Genomic DNA, 13,896 nt, shown 5'->3' with positions numbered 1-13,896 from the left:
ATGGAATATGATAGCTCTTCTGTGCAACCAACATTATGCAAGCATGGCTAGTTTTTCCTGTTTAGGAGGTATAATGAAGAATAACTTCCCTAACTGAAACTACATGAGGTATTCTAGATTGACGAAAACTGGAGCCAAGATAGCAGAGTTAACACGCCGGCGCATGAAGAAAAAAAAGTGACATGAGAACTTTGAATGTTATACACAAATTAGGCTCTCTCCATTTTGGTCATTACAAACCTACTTTGCCAAATTCCTGGCCTGATTCTGAATGATGAAACTAATGTTCATCAGAAATTTCTGAACTTCAGCCTATTTTATAGTTATAATGTATTCTTGCCATCATATTTTATTTTTTAAGAAGTAAAAAAAAAAAATAATAATAATGCACTCGGTTCATTGAAAGGCAAAGTAATGTACCTGTTCCAGGACAGAATGTATCTATTCTTAACTGAGCAGTTGATGGAAGTAAAGCATGTTCTTTTCTGAATGATTGCTCATAGCTGAAATTCAGAGGATTGCATTATCCCAACCTTTGTACTATTGTCATAAAATGTATACTAAAACTCTAATTTCCAGACAATTATGGGTTTCTTTTACAAATAAAAAATAAAAAATCTCATCTGTATCTTTTGTGGTTTAAGGATGTGAATTTTTTAAAATATACTGATGAAAACTTTAAGATCCCCAAAACAAAATACATATGGAAATGAATTGCAAGTTGCTGACAGACCCCAGAAAAGTTTGGTGCAGGGTTATAAAACATTTTTAGATTCTCTGACGAATCTGGAATACTTTGCACAGGATTTTACAATGTTTAAGTTTACATCAGTTTAGTCAGCAACCATCAAAGATTTTCTGTCCCTAGAAAAAAGGATGCTATTTAGTAGCTAATCAAATTTGAGAGGAAAGTTAGACTTGGGGCTAAGGACATGGGGTTTAGGAGGCTTGGGTTATACTCCTACCACTGCCAGAGACTTAAAGTATAACTTTGGACAAATCATTCTAGAAGGGATACAAAGCTAATTGAAGCCTATTGATTTCACAGAGTGTTCCATGGATACAGTTTTTCAAACTAGTATGCCGAGAGTTAGACACTTACATCCAGTTTTGGCAGTCCCATCACGGTCAAATAAAACCCATTAATTTGCTCCAGTGGCATTCATGACACTTTTCATTTGTTTCCTGCAAACATTTATACAAGTGATTTTTTTTTGCAGCTTGTTTTTAGAAAGTTTGTGCTCAATGTTTTTATGCGGCCACTTAGAAAACTCTTTAGAAACAGAAGGAGGGAAAGAAAAATTTTGTTACATCCAGTCAGGGAGCAGAAAAAGTACCATGTGACATACGTGGCCAATCACATACTAATCAGGTTCCATAAAAGTATCTTAAATTGGATACCCAAAAATATCTCTAGTCAGTTTTGAAGAACTTGGCTTTGGATTCTAATCCCAGCTCTGCCACTGATCTGCTATGAGACCTTGGCTAAATCAGTTTAAAATAGGCATAATAAAACTTACACATGTTTATAAGGCACTTAGATATCCTTGGAAGAAGAACAGTATACAAATGCTACATTTTGTTGTTGTTTTTATACTATAAATTTATTTATTGTCCCCAGTTAGCCATTCATTATAGTATTCTTGTTTATGCTTTTATGTTTAAATTTTATTTGGCTATGTTTATTGTTGAAATATTTATTGAGGATTTTACTTTCCACCTGTTATATTTCAATGCCATATTTTATAATCTTTTCTTGTTATTGATTTTATTTTTGTCTGGCATCTTCCTGAATTTGTTTTTTTTAAAACTTAAAATCCATCTGTTTTATAAGAATGTTTATATCTTTCTAGAGCTGTCCTGGTAAATTAAACAGCAATTAAATGGTTAGTCTCATTTGTAACAAGAAATGTCCTGGGTTATGCTGCAATGTGTGCTTACATGCATTTAGAGCTTGAGCCAGAGTCACTGAAGTCAGTGGGGGTCTTTACAATAGGACTCAATCCCGCAAGGTATTGTGCACCTCCCACACTTAATTCAGTGGCAGTTACAGGTGTTCAAGATCTCCATGGATTTGCAGGACTGAGCTCTTAACCCTTTGAGTGAGGACACTGCTTTAGTGTGATCTCACTTGTTTGAACAGAATGCACTGACATATAACATGTCCACGGGGCACTGGAGGAAGTAATAGGATAAAATTGGTTTGCTGGAAAGCTGATTTCAGAAATTCTTTCAGGCAGGTAATTACTCCTTGTACTAGCCTTATATTGAGATCTATGTGTGCCAAGTAAGTACTTTCAGAGCAATCATGCCTTCCTCTTCCTTATACTAGTGTACTGGAATTGTTTCATTATTAACCGGTCATGCAGCATTTATTGGTTAAAGTCTCACATATACTACATGGGGAAAATTATAAAACTTCAATTGAGGGAGAAACACAATAGTCCATGACTGGGGTCCGAGGTGTTACAGCAATACTTCTATGTACTTCTAATACTTCTATGTGTCTTCTATTCTGTATTATCATAAGGATCTCTGCATGAAAATATAAATTTTGTTCCTTAAAGGACACATTTTATTTAAAAAAAATGTATTTGGCCTAAACTGTCAGTTTTTGACTGTCTAAGTTAAGGAGACACACTTTTTAAAATGTTGGCTTTACATTGCACCTACTAAATATGAGTGTATACAAAATATGCATATGAGCATCCAATGATTAATTCACAGCATGTACACAGAGAAATTAAGATAAAACCATCAAATGTTCTTGTTGGACGGTTGCATTGTAACACTACTTTGTTTTTTAGAATTCAAATTGATAGCTCACAAGAACCCCAAAACAGAGAGAGACAAAGCAGGCTGCTTCCTAAAACAGAGAGGCACAACTCCCTCTATCTTACTCTATAGCAGAATTAGGACGACAGGGGAAATAGCACCCCCACAACAGAAATATTGTGTGGACTGATCTATGTTTCCGCCCCCACTTGGATTCGCTTCCCCTCTGACTCTGCCCCAAGTCACCAAGCCGCAGTTGCTACCTTCTCGGTGGTTGATTGACTGGGAGCTGAGAGCCAATCAGATTCTGGACAGGCCCCCTTCAGCAGTGAGCAGGGCAATGCACACCTCCACCAATTGTGAGGCAGTAACTGCAAGCACCAATGCGGAAGCGAACGCAAAAGCAGGACCTGGAGGTGATGGAGTGGCTGCCACACAACGCATATTTGGGCTGAGACACATGTAGGAGCTGGGGTGATCTCTCCCCTTACTCTCTCTCTCTGCTCTAGATAGGCTGTCTGTAGGAAAGCATTTGAGCAAAGTCTGCAAACAGAGTTCCCTAGCCTGCAAGCAGATTCAGGAAAAACTCCTGAAATGTAAAGTGACAGCTTACAACTTTAATATAGTTTTAATACATCACATTTAATATAAGCAGGTATTTACACTTCCAGTTACCTGTTTTCCATGAATAAATGTGAATCTCCATGTGGAATTCCTTTTTTGGATGAATATTTAACAGTCATAATTTAGTGTCCATCTTATTTTGGTGCTTAATTTTTCCCCTTTAGTCACAGAATCAAATTTGGCTTTCAGTTCTATGGGTGCAAATCTCACTGGAATCAATGGGAACTGAAGCCCAGAATATTGTATTTATGTCATCACCTCTTGCTGCAATGGAAATTAATAAGACATCACAAGCAGAAGCTTTTGATTTTGGAATAGGACTAAACAGAACAGACAATTTACTTTTAAAAGTTTATCTTGTTTGTGTATTATTCCTCCGTGGAAAAAAAAAGACAAAACACTTTCTTGTATCTAGATGTTTAATTGGCCCTCATCACCACAGTATCTGAGTGCCTCAGATACTACTCTGAATTCTTTTCCTCACAATAACCTGTGTGGTAGGTAGAATAGTATCCCCATTATACAGATGGGCAACTAAGGCACCAGTTAAATCAAATGACTCGCACAATATCAAAAAGGAAGTTCATGGTAGAGCCAGGCATCTGAGTCCCAGACCTGTTTCCCTTCCACTGAACCATCCTGTCTTCTCGTTAAAAAATGACATATAGGTCCAAATTGATCACAACTCCTGCTGTAATCAATAGAAGGTCTGCTATTTCAGGCTCAGGATGAATTAGGGCCATCATGTTACCACTCAGATCCAATCTTTTCCTTCAATTACATGGAAAAGAACTTTCCATTGATTTTAATGGATATTTTATCAGGACAGATTTCTTTTCTAAACAAATCTGCTGATATTTAGGTTCAATGGTTTGTATTTTGACTGATTTTTTATGTGCATTTTTGATGAAGTGTGAAACATCCCAGTAATGCCAAGCACTAGAAAGTTAGACACTTTCTCTTCATTTTTCTCCCCAGAAACATTTTCAGAATTTTTAATCATTCTTTTGTATCCAGAATAATGAAAATAAATGTGTCTGTGATGGTTCTATTCAACTAATTAATCAGAATTGTACAAGGTTTTCTTGGTATTAATAAAGTATAATACAATGTACAAGTGCTGAATAATGGATGAAACCAGCCTGATTCCTTAGCAAAGGAGTACAAGGTCCTATCTTATAAGTATTGAGGATGGTCCTCAAGTGCTCAGCAGGGTCATCGGAGAACACGTCAAAACAGTATATCTGAATAAATGCCATTTTTATTGTTTAAATTTCTGAGTAAAATCAATGGATTCTACAGAGGAATAAAATTGAATTAGAGGTCCAGGTACCTGTTTCAGCAGCTCTTTCTGTTGCCTGCAGTGAATCTGTAGAGACATTCTGGATGCATTATCCTGTAAGAAAGTGCCAATTAAAAGTTAGGGAAGTGGTGCATAGAAAAATCCAACAACCAACATTTGGGAAAGAAGGATTTGGAATTGGAAGATTATGAGGGATACAGAAAAGGTGAAATCATGGGATTTTAGGAGCTTGTTCCAGGAAAGGGATAATTGTGAGCATCGTAAAACTGCAGAGGTGCTGTTATGATCATTCAGTGACACATGAACTGTTACAGGGTGTGAGGCTGTTGGAGATTTACAAGTTTTTGCCATCAAAATAGCATCATATTTAACCTGCCATGCATGTGCATTCTCATACTATTGGGTTAATTTTATATTTTCCCACAGTTAGGGTCCAAGAGAGGTTAAGGCAGGGAAGTTAGTGGAAAGAGAAGGAATATAAGTCCAGCGACTACATACCAACTCCTCCTATGCACTATGGTGAGGAACAGAATATGACTAAGGAGCCCCCATTATTATACCATTATTTTACCTCACTTTCCCTCACATAATTCCTTGGTACATGTACCCGTATAATTAAAGGAAGATGTTGTCATTTTGTGTTTTGTGTCATCATCAGCAATCCCTTGAGGTTGAGGATGATCTCTTTCACAGGTTTTATTTTTCATGGGTCCTTTGGTGACTGAGGATTCCGATTCTTGAGTCACAGACTTATTGGCAGACATTGCAGGTGGTGTTGGAAGACAGGGATGGGCCATGATTGCTATGTGTCCGTTGTCTTTCTTTTCTTTTCTGACATTTTTCTGTAACCAGGATAAGGTGATTTTCCTCCAAAGTGGACTTCCCCTCTCTGACAAGTCTTCGCCAGTTATCCCTATCCTGGGCTGCTGTCTCCCAGTGTGTGGTGTCAATCCCACATCTCTTGATATTTATCTTGAGGGTGTCCTTAAAACGTTTCTTTTGGCCTCCCAGTTTCCTTTCTCCTTTTGTGAGTTGGGCATACAGCGGTTGTTTTGGTAAGCATACATCAGGCATGCGCACACAATGTCCGCTCCACCTCAGCTGGTGCTGGATAATCAGGGCCTCAACACTGAAGATGTTGGCCTCTGTGAGGACACTGACATTAGTGCGATGATCCTCCTACTTATGTTGAGGATCTTCTGAAGACAGTGCTGGTGCTGGCGTTCCAGGTTTTACAGGTGTTTTCTATAGGTCACCCAAGTCTCACAGCCATAGAGGAGAGCTGGGATCACCACCACTTTGTAAACTAAAAATCTAGTTCTGATGTTGTGATTGTTGAACACCCGGCGAGACAGTCTGCCAAAGGCAAGGCTGGCACAGAGAATTCTGTGCTGAATCTTGATGTTTATATCTGCCCTCTGTGAGAGATGGCTGCCAAGATAGGCAAAGTATTCTACATTTTCCAGGTTTCAGAGTAGCAGCTGTGTTAGTCTGTATTCGCAAAAGGAAAAGGAGTACTTGTGGCACCTTCGAGACTAACCAATTTATTTGAGCATAAGCTTTCGTGAGCTACAGCTCTCCCAGCTACCTCAGTAAACATGTAGGGAGGCTCCTCTACATTTAAAGGTGTAGTAGATACAACACACACACCATTGACTTCATCCCCCTCTGGGAAACTTTTGCCAACCCACCAACACCTGAGGAGGTCTGCAAAGCAATTAAACAAACAAAGAACAATAAAGCTCAAAGCAGGACCAATCCACAACTAAATCATCCCAGCCAGGGCTCTGTCAAGCCGGACCTTAAAAACTTCTAAGGAAGGAGATTCCACCACCTCCCTAGGTAACGCATTCCAGTGTTTCACCACCTCCTAGTGAAAAAGTTTTTCCTAATATCCAACCTAAACCTCCCCCACTGCAACTTGAGACCATTACTCCTCGTTCTGTCATCTGCTACCACTGAGAACAGTCTAGATCCATCTTTGGAACCCCCTTTCAGGTAATTGAAAGCAGCTATCAAATCCCCCCTCCTTCTTCTCTTCACCAGACTAAACAATCCCAGTTCCCTCAGCCTCTCCTCATAAGTCATGTTCCAGTCCCCTAATCATTTTTGTTGCCCCTCCGCTGGATGTTTTCCAATTTTTCCACATCCTTCTTGTAGTGTGGGGCCCAAATCTGGACACAGTACTCCAGATGAGGCCTCACCAATGTCGAATAGAGGGGAACAATCACGTCCCTCGATCTGCTGGCAATGCCCCTATTTATACATCCCAAAATGTCATCGGCCTTCTTGACAACATGGGTACGCTGTTGACTCATATCCAGCTTCTCGTCCACTGTAACCCCTAAGTCCTTTTCTGCAGAACTGCTGCCGAGCCATTCGGTCCCTAGTCTATAGCGGTGCATGGGATTCTTCCGTCCTAAGTGCAGGACTCTGCACTTGTCTTTGTTGAACCTCACCAGATTTCTTTTGGCCCAATCCTCTAATTTGTCTAGGGCCCTCTGTATCCTATCCCTACCCTCCAGCGTATCTACCACTCCTCCCAGTTTAGTGTCATCTGCAAACTTGCTGAGGGTGCAATCCACACCATCCTCCAGATCATTTATGAAGATATTGAACAAAACTGGCCCGAGGACTGACCCTTAGGGCACTCCACTTGATACCGGCTGCCAACTAGACATGGAACCATTGATCACTACCCGTTGAGCCCGACAATCTAGCCAGCTTTCTATCCACCTTATCATCCATTCATCCAGCCCATACCTCTTTAACTTACTGGCAAGGATACTGTGGGAGACCATGTCAAAAGCTTTGCTAAAGTCAAGGAACAACACGTCCACTGTTTTCCCCTCATCCACAGAGCCAGTTATCTCATCATAGAAGGCAATTAGATTAGTCAGGCATGACTTGCCCTTGGTGAATCCATGCTGACTGTTCCTGATCACTTTCCTCTCCTCTAAGTGCTTCAGAATTGATTCCTTGAGGACCTGCTCCATGATTTTTCCAGGGACTGAGGTGAGGCTGACTGGCCTGTAGTTCCCAGGATCCTCCTTCTTCCCTTTTTTAAAGATGGGCACTACATTAGCCTTTTTCCAGTCATCCAGGCCCTCCCCCGATCACCATGAGTTTTCAAAGATAATGGCCAATGGCTCTGCAATCACATCTGCCAACTCCTTTAGCACTCTTGGATGCAGCGCATCCGGCCCCATGGACTTGTGCTCGTCCAGCTTTTCTAAATAGTCCAGAACCAATTCTTTCTTCACAGAGGGCTGGTCACCTCCTCCCCATGCTGTGCTGCCCAGTGCAGCAGTCTGGGAGCTGACCTTGTTCATGAAGACAGAGGCAAAAAGAGCATTGAGTACATTAGCTTTTTCCACATCCTCTGTCACTACATTGCCTCCCTCATTCAGTAAGGGGCCCACACTTTCCTTGACTTTCTTCTTGTTGCTAACATACCTGAAGAAACCCTTCTTGTTACTCTTAACATCTCTTGCTAGCTGCAACTCTAGGTGTGATTTGGCCTTCCTGATTTCACTCCTGCATGCCCGAGCAATATTTTTATACTCTTCCCTGTTCATTTGTCCAATCTTCCACTTCTTGTAAGCTTCTTTTTTGTGTTTAAGATCAGCAAGGATTTCACTGTTAAGCCAAGCTGGTCGCGTGCCAGATTTACTATTCTTTCCACACATCAGGATGGTTTGTTCCTGTAACCTCAAATAAGGATTCTTTAAAATACAGACAGCTCTCCTGGACTCCTTTCCCCCTCATGTTATTCTCCCAGGGATCCTGCCCATCAGTTCCCTGAAGTTGTCAAAGTCTGCTTTTCTGAAGTCCAGGGTCCGTATTCTGCTGCTTTTTAATGATTCTTTCTTTGTTTCTTGTTTTCCTTAATCTAAAAAAAAGTCACCAAGTTTGAAAAATACATGTTTGCTTTTGTGTATGAAATAATATAACAATTAAAACAACAAGCTAACCAAAAGTAATGTTTCTTATTTACACACACACACAGGCCCCTAAGGGCCTGATCAAAGTCTCACTGAAACCAGTGGAAAAAACCCTGTTGTTCAGTTCCTCCATCCCAAACATGAGACATTTCTTCTAAACTGAGACCTCTCTTGATTAAAGACTAGACATAATATACTGAGTTTTGGCAAAGGCAGACACTAGTTTAAAAAGTACATGTACAAGTGAAAAAAGCAGAAAATTCTACATGCCTTAAGAATACATCATTAATAACCTCTGGAGGACCTACTGGAGTTATCAAGCATAATGCAGCCATGCTAGCGCCTAGGGTCCTGTAGCTTTATCAATAAAGCTACACTGAATGATTGTTTACTGTGTATTATTAGGTTTATTATCTCACCATATCATAGAATTTACAGAACCCCATGCTCAAGCTTTGGCCTTGGATTTCATGGTTTTGTGGCTAGGGAATGCCTGACATCCTTTCTCTAATACAGTACTCTATTTCCAGAGGACACGCTGTGGGAATATTTCATCTTCAGCTGCAGTTCACGAATATCATCAGCACAAAATTCACTAACATTTTGAAAGCTAAAATAATTAACATTCTGTCTTCCTAATAAAGGCCTGGAATTGGGATAATAGATCAGTTAATGCCAGCAAATGGCATCCTGAGTGTCCTTGTTACAATGCATTTTCAGTTAGAAAAGCACCCACTTAGCAGCTGTACTAACCTACTGTGTTAAGCACAGCACTAAACCTTTTAAAGTGTCACTTTTTCAACATTAATCTCAGGTTTCCAGCTCTAATGATAAGAGAGAAAGGCAATTGTGTAAGTCATTCTTAACTGCACCACTTTGCTACCAGAAACTTCATCAAAACCAGGAGGGGCCCCTTTCCTGCTCTGATAGTCTGACCTAGAATCTCTAATCCCCTTTCATTAAAACCATACTGCTTTGATTCCACACCAGTTGCTGGCTGAGCTTTCACAAATCACCAGACACAGATCCAAAACAAAAGTGAGAGTTCTACTATACCTCGACTGCCATATCCAGATGCTAGAAATCCACCCTGGAGAAGATCTTACTTTTGAATGAGACATACAAGTGATATCCTACTGACCATTGATATTCATTAAAATCTCATTCTACTTTATGAAGCACAGGCAGCAGTAACCCGACGCAGTCTTCGGGTTAAATTCAAATTCAGTTAATGAGGTTCTTCTTACTTCGCGATGTCAGATCTGTTTCACATCACATGTTAAAAACAACACCTCCAACACCACAGCATCCCTTACTAGCATGTGGCTCTGGCTCAGAATTGAGTCAAAGAGCTAACTAAACCAGTTTCACTGGTGCCCTGTTTTCTTCTTGGAGGTCTCACATCCAAATAATAAACAGATCTCACTCAACATAGTGTTGACATCTGATGTGATCCCAGCCAAGGTGATACAGTTGCATGCTTTAAAGTATAAGGATATGACACTCAGGATTGCTGGTAAGAGACTGCTGATTATTTCCTTGCTCTAGTCACCTTACATGGGTCAGAGCGACAAAAAAGTTATACTCTTGTCACATAAGCAGGCCTTAATAGCTACTGTTACACTGTCATAGCTATAAATCTCCACAAATATACTCCAGGGTATATTACTGCATCAGCAGCAATGCACCACAGATGAAATTGTCAGATTAAAGGCTGTCTAGAAAACAAGAATGCCATTTAGGAAAAGTTTTTGAGGTTTCATAATTTGTTTTCATTCCAATATGGAATGAAAATGAGACCTTTAGAAAAAACATATGAGAGGGGGAGAGAGAGAGAAATCCACCCCAGAATACCAATAGCCTGGAAACTAGGGCATTCATCTAGGATATGGGAGAGCCAGGGGTTTATAGATTCATAGATTCCAAGGCCAGAAGGGATCATTATGATAATCTAGTCTGATCTCTTCTGCAACACAGGCCATAGAACTTCTCCCAAAATAAATCCCAGAACACAGCTTTTAGAGAAACATCTAATCTTGATTTTAAAAATGTCAGTGATGGAGAATCCACCACAATGCTTGGCAAACTGTTCCAATGGTTAATCACCACCACTGTTTAAAATGTATGCCTTATTTTTTGTCTTAATTTGTCTCACTCCAAGTTCCAGCCATTGGTGCAAGTACCACCAACAATTATGGGGTAGTCTCACAAGGTATCAATCTCTACAGAGGAGGTGATAGAAGCCCTAAATAAGATGAATGATGGTAAAGCGGCTAGTGAAGATGAGACAACAGTTCATATGATCAAGGCAGTTGGAGAGACTGGAATAAACTGGCTTCACAGATCACTGTGTATTGCCTGGTATCAAGGTAGGATATCAGACGACTAGAGAATGGCATTGATTGTGCTTCTTTGGAAGGGTAAGGGCGATGTAAATGATCCAAACACTTACCAAGGCATCACTCTGTTAAGTCAGCCCCTTAAAATCCTTGAGAGAGTTTTAGAAGCAAGTTTGAGGCGCAACCTGGAGGAAAATACAGGAGAGAAGAAACATGTCTTTAGGAAGGGAAGGAGTACTATGGACACAATATTTGCAATGGGATAGAAATGTGAAAGAATGATAAATGGAGGCTGTAACTGTTATGTAGCATTTATTGATCTTGAGAAAGCATATGACTTAGTTTCAGAGCTGATGTTTGGAGTATTGAGATGGATGGGAGAGAGGCTTCCAGAAGTAGAGATGATAGAGGAGAGTAGCTGTATAAAGGACCAAGAGCTAAGGTGGTAACAATACATGGAACTTTTGAGAATGTTGAGGTGATGGTGGGAATGAGACAAGATAGAGTGCTGAGTGAGTCCACTTCTCTTGATACTAGTTACTGAGTTAATTAGTAGGAAACCAACCCTGTGGAGACACTGAGAAAACTACTGTATGCTAATGATCTGTCCCTTTTAGATGACCACAAAAAGGATTTGGTAAATGTGATAGAAGAGTGGGCATTTGTGTTTGAAGACCGTGATTTGAAGGAAATAAAACAGAAATTACACAAGTAGGGAAAGTGGAAGAAGAGCTGTTGATTGAAGTTTCAGGAAAGAAGTTGAATCAGATGGGAAAATTGTGTATTTGGGAAATACATGTGCAATCAAAGAGAAATCTGGAGAACTGAAAAGAAGAACCCAAGGTGCAAGGCAACAGTGAAAAAGGTAACAGGAATACTGTGGAACCATCAGTTAAGTAACAAACTGAAAGGAAAGTGTATGCTGCCTTTGTTTGTCCCTGCCTGATCTATAGTTTGGAAATTGTGGGTTTTATGGAAATGGAAGAAAAGAAGATCCAGGTAGTAGAAAATAATATAATGAGAAGAATGCCAGGCCAGCAAAAGGTAGACAGAGTAAGCGTGGAAGAACTTACAGGAAAAATGAACTTAGGACTCTCAGTGATAGGCTGGAGAGCCCACATTTGAAGGTAGACATGCGGTAAGAATGGGAGAATGACCAGCAAAGAAAGTGTAGGAGGCAGAGGATAGCAAGGAAGGACATGGAAGTCTGAGGATACAAAGGAAAGACTCTCTTAAGAGAAGGTTGAAGAGAAAAGGACTGAAATTCCAAGAGTTACAAATCTGTGTCATGGACCAGAAGGTGTGGTGAAGAATTGTGATACCTCCAACCCCATGTAAATGGGAAAAAGAAGAGGAGTGAAGTGAAGTGTCAACTTTCAGCCATTGTATTGTGTTATAATTTTTCTGCTAGATTGAGGAGCCCATTATCAAATATTTTCCCCCATGTAGGTGCTTATAAACTGTGATCAAGTCACCCCTTAGCCTTCTCTTTGTTAATCTAAATCAAATGAGGTGCTTCAGGGTATCACTATAAAGCATGTTTTCAAATCCTTTTATCATTCTTCTAGCTCTTCTCTGAACCTTCTCCAATTTATCAACATCCTTCTTGAATTGTGGGCATCAGAACTAGACACAGTATTCCAGCAGTAGTCAAACCAATGTTAAATGCCAAAGTAAAATAATCTCTCTACTATCAAGATTCCCATGTTTATGCATCCAAGGATTGCATTACCCCTTTTGGATACAGCATTGCACTGAGACGTCATGTTCAGCTGAGTATCCACCAGGACCCCAAATCTTTTTCAGAATCTCTTGTTTTTCAGATAGAGTACTCCATCTTGTAAATATGACCAACATTCTTTGTTTCTAGATGTAGATATTTACATCACCTAGACCAACATAATGTTTTCTTGCACTCAGCTTACAGCTGATCATTCTGTATCAGAGTCTTGTCATCTTCATTATTTATGACTCCCCTAATTTTTGTGTCATCCTCAAATGATGTGAACCTGGTATCTCTCTCTCAATGAAAATGTACTTGAAACCAATATATAACTCCAAAAAGTTTTGGTTTTAACAAATTGGCATTTTCTGATGAAAAATGTTTTTTCAAAAAATTCCCAATCAGCTCTAATTAGAAGCCTATATAAATCATGTGTTCATTGGATCTGAAGAGAAAATAAAAAAATTCTTTCTTCAGTTTATAAATGAACTATTAAATGAAGTTTAATTCCTTTCATTGAACAAATCGTTAGGATGATAAGGACTCTCAACAGTGCATCAGATTAATAGTCTGTCTAGTCCAGTATTCTGTCTATGACATAGACCAGTACTGCTGCTTCAGAGGAAAATGCAAGAAATACTAAAGTAGGCAGGCATATAACAACCTGTCTATAAAGGAAGTTTCTTCCTATCTCCAGGAAATTAGGGGTTGGATTTAATGCAAAGCATGCCCCTCAAATATTTCTCATTTGAAGGGGTGTCAGTCAGTTTACTCCTAGAGTTACTACACAATGCCTTCAGTGAAGTCACACGGTATGTAAAAGTAATACAATAGAAAGGAAAATCAGACTTTATTCTGATTAATTCATAGAATCATAGAATATCAGGGTTGGAAGGGACCTCAGGAGGTCATCTAGTCCAACCCCTTGCTCAGAGCAGGACAAATCCCCAACTAAATCCTCATTATAAAGCATGGAAACCCACAAAACAAACCAGAGCAATGGACACACCAAAACTGTAACACACTATAAGGAAATTCTAAAATTTTGTATAACCTTCTTGCTAAATTCAAAGCTAGTGTAAGTGGATGCAATTCCATTGAAATCAAGGGAGTAACATCTGGTCTGAATCAGGCCCTTTAGCTTAGAACTCAGCAGAACATTCAATAAGTGCAGAATTGAATGCTTTT

The sequence above is a fragment of the Eretmochelys imbricata genome, chromosome 6 (genome assembly GCF_965152235.1).
Source record: "Eretmochelys imbricata isolate rEreImb1 chromosome 6, rEreImb1.hap1, whole genome shotgun sequence".
NCBI lineage: Eukaryota > Metazoa > Chordata > Testudines > Cheloniidae > Eretmochelys > Eretmochelys imbricata.
This window is presented reverse-complemented; position numbering follows the sequence as displayed.